The sequence below is a fragment of the Lynx canadensis genome, chromosome X (assembly GCF_007474595.2).
Source record: "Lynx canadensis isolate LIC74 chromosome X, mLynCan4.pri.v2, whole genome shotgun sequence".
Classification (NCBI taxonomy): Eukaryota; Metazoa; Chordata; class Mammalia; order Carnivora; family Felidae; genus Lynx; species Lynx canadensis.
The window spans coordinates 103553231-103561737 of record NC_044321.2 but is presented as its reverse complement, the minus strand read 5'-3'; the positions used below and the strand labels follow the sequence as shown (position 1 = coordinate 103561737).

The 8507-nt window shown below is 38.8% G+C and overlaps 1 pseudogene; it reads right to left on the bottom strand.

Moving 5' to 3' along the window:
• Window positions 1-3847: 3847 nt before the first annotated feature.
• LOC115506686 lies at window positions 3848-4615 on the bottom strand (annotated as a pseudogene).
• Between the last annotated feature and the right edge of the window lie 3892 nt (window positions 4616-8507).

The following is an 8507-nucleotide window of genomic DNA, read 5'->3' as shown; positions in this document are numbered from 1 at the left end:
TTATTAAATTATCATAAGCAACTTTTTTCAACAAAAATCCTTCTGTTCAAAAGACCCTATTTGGAGAAAGTTATACTTAACCTAAATGCATGGCACTTTAATAACAGAACTTTCATCTTCTAGTACCTGCATGAAAATGTTTCTGTAGATACCTTTAAATCATAACACCATCTGTGCCAAACAATCAGGTCATTCCTATGGCTCCACGTCTCTTTAGCATTATATCACATTGGTCATTAATATAAATATTAGAACTAGATAGACATATATGGTTTTGGATACCAGCTGTGCTAGTTAAAACTATATAGTCTTATTTTTTCCTTGTCTTTGTTGATGTTAATTAAGTGAATTGTAGGTTGCTTATCCAATATACATTTTTAACAGTTATATTGAGATATAATTAATATATCATAAACTTTGCACATTTAAAATTTAGGTTCAATTCTCAGGGCTGTGCAACCATACCTTAAAAGAGTTTAATAACATTATTATCAACCAAAAAAGAAACACCATACAAGTTAGCAGTCATTTCCCATTCCATCCTACCCATCTCCTCAGTCTTTGGTAACCACTAATATATTTTCTGTAGCTATATATTTGCTTATTCCGAACATTTCAAATTAATGGACTCATATAATAAGTGGTCCTTTGTGGCTGACTTCTTTCCCTCAGCATTATGTTCTCAAGATTCATCCACAGTGTGGCATGTAGTATTACTTCATTCCTTTTAATAGCTGAATAATATTTCATTGCATGTATGTGCTACAATTTGATTATCCATTCAGCTGACAAACATTTGGGTTGTTTACACTTTTTTGGCTGTTATGAATAATGCTGCTCTGAATATTTGTTACAAACTTTTGTGTGGATATATGTTTTGCAAATCTCTTGGATATATATTTAGGAGTGGAATTGTGAAGTTATTGTGTAATTCTATGTTTTTATTTGAGGAACTCTGAAACATTTTTCAAAGTGGCTGTATAATTTTAAATTCCCACCTGTGATGTATGAGGGTTCAAATTTTTCCACACATTCAATAATGTTTGTTATTATGCATCTTTTTGATAATAGCTATCTTGATGCATGATAAAGTATCTTATTGTGCTTTTGTTTTGCATTTCTCTGATGGCTAATAATAAGCATCCTTTAATGTGTTTATTGGTCATTTGCATATCTTTATAGAACTGTCTATTCAGATCATTTACCTATTTAAAATTTTTTGTCTCTTTACTGAGTTGTAAGAAAATTTTACATATTTTATACCTAATTTAAAAAATTTTTTAATGTTTATTTTTGAGACAGAGACAGAGCATGAATGGGGGAGGGTCAGAGAGAGAGGGAGACACAGAATCTGCAACAGGCTCCAGGCTCTGAGCTGTTAGCATAGAGCCCGACGGGGGGCTTGAACTCATGGACAGTGAGATCATGACCTGAGCCGAAGTCAGATGCTTGACCGAATGAGCCAGCCAGGCGCCCCTATACATAAATTTTTTAATGTTTATTTATTTTTAGAGAGAGAGACAGCAAGTGAGCGAGAGGGGAGGAACGGAGAGGGAGGGAGAGAGAAAGAGAGAGAGAGACAGAGAGAACCCCAGGCAGGCTCTAGGCTGTCAGCACAGAGCCTGAGGCAGGGGTTGAACTCACAAACCATGAGATCATGACCTGAGCCCAAAATGAGTTGGACACTTAACTGACTGAGTCATCCAAGTGCCTCATAAATTCTTTATCATATATATGATTTGCAAATATTTTCTCTAATTCTGTGAGTTATCTTTACAATATGCTTGATGATATCCTTTGAACTACATACAGTTTTTTAACATGTATGAAGGTTTTGCTTTTTTTCTTTAGTCACTGTGGCTTTGGCATCATATCTAAGAAAATTTTAACTCAAGGTCAAGAAGATTTACTCCTTCATTCTCTTTTAGAGTTTTATAGTTTTGGCTCTTACATTTAGGTCTATCTTGCATTTTGAATTAATTTCTGTCTATGGTATAAAATAAAGGTCCACAGGGGCGCCTGGGTGGCGCAGTCGGTTGAGCGTCCGACTTCAGCCAGGTCACAATCTCGCGGTCCGGGAGTTCGAGCCCCGCGTCGGGCTCTGGGCTGATGGCTCAGAGCCTGGAGCCTGTTTCCGATTCTGTGTCTCCCTCTCTCTCTGCCCCTCCCCCGTTCATGCTCTGTCTCTCTCTGTCCCACAAATAAATAAACGTTGAAAAAAAAAATAAATAAAATAAAATAAAATAAAGGTCCACAGTCCTGGGATATCTGGTTGTACCAACACTGTTTCTTAAAAAGGCTATTTCCCCATTGAATTGTCTTGGCACCTTTGTCAGAAGTGAGTTGACTTTACATGTAAGGGTTTGTTTCTAAAATCTAAATTCTATTTCATTGATCTATATGTCTATCCTTATTCTAGTACCACACAGTATTTTTTACTATGATTATTATAGCTTTGTAGTAAGTTTTGAAATTAAGAAGTGTTGAGTCCATCAACATTGTTCTTTTTCAAATTGTGTTGGATATTTTGGGTCACTTGTATTTCCAAATGAATTTTAGCCTCTCCTTACCAATTTCTACAGAAAGACAGCTGGGATTTTGATAGGGATTTTGTTGAAGCTGTGGATCCCTTTGATGAGTATTGCTATCTTAACAATATTGTCTTCTAATATTTGAGCATGGAACCTCTTGCCATTCATTTAGATCTTTGTTAATTTCTTTCTACAATGTTTTGTAGTTTTCAGATATAACTTTTATACTTTTTTATTAAATTTATTTTCCTCAGTACTTTATTCTTTTTGGTGCTAATGTAAATAAGATTGTTTCCTTAATTTCATTTTCAGGTATTTTAGAAGTGGAATGTGTTTTTGTATATTAATCTTGTTCCCTGAAATTTTCTTTAACTAGTTAATTATTTCTTGTTTTTTTTCCTTGTGGGATCTTTAGGGTTTCCTGTACATAAGATCATGTTATCTACAAATAGAAATTGTTTTACTTTTCTTTTCAATCTCGATGACTGTTTTTTCTCTCTATTCATTCTCTATATCTTTCTCTCTCTCTCTCTCTTCACTGTCTTGTACCTCCAGTATAGTATTGTATAGAAATGGGACCCATAGATGTCTTTTGCTTGATCGTAGAGAGAAAGCCTAAATCTTTCAACATTAAATATGATATTAGCTGTTCATTTTTCATAGATGCCCTTTATCATTTTGTGGAAGTTCCCTTCTGCTTCTAGTTTGTTGAGTGTTTTTTTTTAAATCACAAAAGGGTATTGTATTTTGTCAAATACTTTTTATGTATCACTTGAGATGATCATATAGTATTTTCCCTCTTTCATTCTATTAATGTGTATAATCTAGTACATTGATTTTTGTACGTTGAACCATCCTTGCATTTCTGAGATAAATCACACCTGATTGTGGTGTATAATCATTTTAATATGCAGCTGAATTTATTTGCTAGTATTTTATTGATTAGTTTGTATATCCATATTCATAAGGGATATAGGCTTATAGTATTTTTGTGATTTCATTGTCTGAGTTTGGTATCAGGGTAATGCTGGCCACATAGAATGAGTTGGGAAGTAATCACTGCTCTTCTCTTTTTAGGGAATAGTTTTTGAAGGATTGGTGATAATTTTCATTAAATTTTTTTTAAATCACTTTCTTCAATATACAAGAAACACATGAGACACAAAGAAAGCCCAAGAAAGAGCTCAGTTGATGAGTTGGTAGTTTAGGGGGATTCAAAGACAATGACTCTTTCCAGTCTCCCAGAGAAAGAAGGGGTTGAGAGGACACAATATCACTAGGCCCCTGGTGAACCCAGTGCTAGGGTCACATACAGCCTAGTTCTTCACCAAGTTTTTAAAGTGCTTATTTTTCTTGTCCTGGTCCTGGCCCTGCTCCCACACTTGGCCTCAAGTTTCCAGAAGTCATCTAGTTCCCAGAATGGCCCCTTCCTTTAGTGCCCTAGTATTTTCATTTGGGGGGTAGGGGTGGAAGCCATTTACCCTGTTGTAGTGTCAGAGTTCCAGGGGAGTTCTAATCCTCTAGGATGGTGAGGGTGGATCTCCCTAGTATCTTGCCATTTGCTTTCCATCTATCATGCTTAGATCCTGAAGATCAGCAAGTCTCAGGAACTCTCAAGAATTTGTTCACACTTGGCCTACCATGGGGGTTTCTGAGGGCTGTCATGGTTCTTCCTTGGAGAACACTTGCTTGTAGGGGAGCCCAATCTGGTTCCAAGGTGGCATCTGGTCCTCAAGGGAAAACTAGGTGCCCAGAGGTAAGTCCAATTCAGAAGATGAAGTTGACTCTAGAGGCAGAACAGACTCTGGGGGAAGATTTGATTTGGGGGCTTTGTTCTCAAATACTTCACTCAGCTGTTTGACCAGTGGGCTTGAGAGCTCTCCACTGCTGGTCTTCATAGGTGTCCATGAAAATCCAAGGGTAGAAGAGTGGGGATCTGAGTCTTGGGCCTGGATGGGAGAGCACAGGATGCCAGCACTAGGTGAATGGCAGGGGCAGGGTTGGGGGGAATCTGCCACTGGGGCCAGAAATTTGTTGTGCAGTAGAGGTGCCAAACTGACTGGGGTACTCTTGGCTGTCGCCATCTCAGCCAAGAGGAATAAGGTGGTCCTGGTCAATCCTTTGTGAGTAGTCTTTAAAAATTATCACTTATTCTACTTGTTTACTTTTTTAAAAAATATAATTTATTGTCAAATTGGCTAACATACAGTGTGTAAAGTGTGCTCTTGGGTTTTGGGGTAGATTCCCATGGTTCATCGCTGACATACAACACCCAGTGTTAATCCCAACAAGTGCCTTCCTCAATGCCCATCACCCATTTTCCCCTCTCCCCCACCCCCTTCAACCCTCAGTTTGTTCTCTGCACTTGAGTCTCTTGTAGTTTGCCTCCCTCCCTCTCTGTTTGTAACTATTTTTTCCCCTTCCCTTCCCCCTTGGTCTTCTGTTAAGTTTCTCAGGGTCCACATATGAGTGAAAACATATGATATCTGTCCTTCTCTGACTTATTTCACTCAGTATAATACCTTCCAATTACATCCACGTTGCTGCAAATGGCATGATTTCATTCTTTCTCATTGACAAGTAGTATTCTATTGTATATATAAACCACATCTTGTTTATCTGTTCATCAGTTGATGGGCATTTAGGCTTTCCATAATTTGGCTATCATTGAAAGTGCTGCTATAAACATTGGGGTACATGTGCCCCTATGCATTTGCACTCCTGTAGCCCTTGGGTAAATTCCTAGGGGTGCTATTGCTGGGTCATAGGGTAGTTCTATTTTTAATTTTTTGAGGAATCTCCACACTGTAGTTCTATTTTTAATTTTTTGAGGAATCTCCACACTGTTTTCCAGAGTGGCTGCACCAGTTTGCGTTCCCACCAGCAGTGCAAGAGGGTTCCCATTTCTCCACATCCTCAACAGCATCTGTAGTTTCCTGAGCTGTTCATTTTAGCCACTCTGACCGGTGTGAGGTGGTATCTCAGTGTGGTTTTTTTTTTTTTTTCAACGTTTATTTATTTGTGGGACAGAGAGAGACAGAGCATGAACGGGGGAGGGGCAGAGAGAGAGGGAGACACAGAATCGGAAACAGGCTCCAGGCTCCGAGCCATCAGCCCAGAGCCTGATGCGGGGCTCGAACTCACGGACCGCGAGATCGTGACCTGGCTGAAGTCGGACGCTTAACCGACTGCGCCACCCAGGCGCCCCCTCAGTGTGGTTTTGATTTGTATTTCCCTGATGATGAGTGATGTTGAGTATTGTTTCATGTGTCTGTTGGCAATCTGGATGTCTTCTTTGGAAAAGTGTCTATTCAGGTACTCTGCCCATTTCTGTCGTTTACCTTTTAAAGCTTTATTTGGAACTTTCTTCCTGAGTTAGTTTAAGTAGCTTTTCTTCTTTCTAGGAATTTGTACATTTCATCTGGGTTATCTGATTTGTTGACATACAATTGTTCATAGTATTCTTTTATATTTTATTTATTTATTTATTTGGGAGAGAGAGAGAGCACGAGCTGGGGAGAGGGGCAGAAGAAGAGAGAGAAAGAATCTTAAGCATGCTCCACACTCAATGTGGAGCCTGTCTCAGGGCTCTATTCCATGACCTGGGATCATGACCTGAGCCTAAATCAAGACTCAGATGTTCAACTGACTGAGTCACCCAGATGCCCCCATGGTATTCCTTTATAAACAATTCTTTTTGTTTCTGTGACATCTGTACTAATATCCCCTCTTTCATTCCTGATTTTAAAATTTGAGCATTGTCTTGTTTTTCAAAGTCAGTCTAGTTAAGTAAGGTTTGTTGATTTTGTTGACCTTTCAGAGAACCAACTTTTAATTTTGTTGTTTTCACTTGTGATTTATTTTTGTTCCATTGGCTATTTCGGATTGTGTTGTTCTAGGTTTACATATTTTGTGAGTTTCTGGGGTTTTCTATTGTTACTGACTTCTAATTTCATTCCATTGTGATCGGAGAAGATGTTTTATATAATTTCAACCCCTTTATATATATTGAGACAACTTTTTTTTTCAATATATGAAATTTATTGTCAAATTGGTTTCCATACAACACCCAGTGCTCACCCCAAAAGGTGCCCTCCTCAATACCCATCACCCACCCACTCCTCCCTCCCACCCCCCATCAACCCTCAGTTTCTTCTCAGTTTTTAAGAGTCTCTTATGCTTTGGCTCTCTCCCACTCTAACCTCTTTTTTTTTTTCCTTCCCCTCCTCCATGGGTTTCTGTTAAGTTTCTCAGGATCCACATAAGAGTGAAAACATATACTATCTGTCTTTCTCTGTATGGCTTACTTCACTTAGCATCACACTCTCCAGTTCCATCCACATTTCTACAAAGGGCCATATTTCGTTCTTTCTCATTGCCATGTAGTACTCCATTGTGTATATAAACCATAATTTCTTTATCCATTCCTCAGTTGATGGACATTTAGGCTCTTTCCATAATTTGGCTATTGTTGAGAGTGCTGCTATAAACATTGGGGTACAAGTGCCCCTATGCATCAGTACTCCTGTATCCCTTGGGTAAATTCCTAGCAGTGCTATTGCTGGGTCATAGGGTAAGTCTATTTTTAATTTTCTGAGGAAACTCCACACTGTTTTCCAGAATGGCTGCACCAGTTTGCATTCCCACCCACAGTGCAAGAGGGTTCCCGTTTCTCCACATCCTCGCCAGCATCTACAGTCTCCTGATTTGTTCATTTTGGGCACTCTGACTGGCATGAGGTGATATCTGAGTGTGGTTTTGATTTGTATTTCCCTGATGAGGAGCGACGTTGAGCATCTTTTCATGTGCCTGTGGGCCATCCGGATGTCTTCTCTAGAGAAGTGTCTATTCATGTTTTCTGCCCATTTCTTCACTGGGTTATTTGTTTTTTGGGTGTGGAGTTTGGTGAGCTCTTTATAGATTTTGGATACTAGCCCTTTGTCCGATATGTCATTTGCAAATATCTTTTCCCAATCCATTGGTTGCCTTTTAGTTTTGTTGGTTGTTTCCTTTGCTGTGCAGAAGCTTTTTATCTTCATAAGGTCCCAGTAATTCATTTTTGCTTTTAATTCCCTTGCCTTTGGGGATGTGTCGAGTAAGAGATGGCTACGGCTGAGGTCAGAGATGTCTTTTCCTGCTTCCTCCTCTAGGGTTTTGATGGTTTCCTGTCTCACATTCAGGTCCTTTATCCATTTTGAGTTTATTTTTGTGAATGGCATGAGAAAGTGGTCTAGTTTCAACCTTCTGCATGTTGCTGTCCAGTTCTCCCAGCACCATAACTTAAAGAGACTGTCTTTTTTCCATTGGATGTTCTTTCCTGCTTCTTCAAAGATTAGTTGGCCATACGTTTGTGGGTCTAGTTCTGGGGTTTCTATTCTATTCCATTGGTCTATGTGTCTGTTTTTGTGCCAATACCCTGCTGTCTTGATGATGACAGCTTTGTAGTAGAGGCTAAAGTCTGGGATTGGGATGCCTCCTGCTTTGGTCTTCTTCTTCAAAATTACTTTGGCTATTCAGGGCCTTTTGTGGTTCCATATGAATTTTAGAATTGCTTGTTCTAGTTTCGAGAAGAATGCTGGTGCAATTTTGATTGGGATTGCATTGAATGTGTAGATAGCTTTGGGTAGGTAGTATTGACATTTTGACAATATTTATTCTTCCAATCCATGAGCAGGGAATGTCTTTCCATTTCTTTATATCTTCTTCAATTTCCTTCATAAGCTTTCTATAGTTTTCAGCATACAGATCTTTTACATCTTTGGTTAGATTTATTCCTAGGTATTTTATGCTTCTTGGTGCAATTTTTTTTAATATATGAAATTTATTGTCAAATTGGTTTCCATACAACACCCAGTGCTCATCCCAAAAGGTGCCCTCCTCAATACCCATCACCCACCCTCCCCTCCCTCCCACCCCCCATCAACCCTCAGTTTGTTCTCAGTTTTTAACAGTCTCTTATGCTTTGGCTCTCTCCCA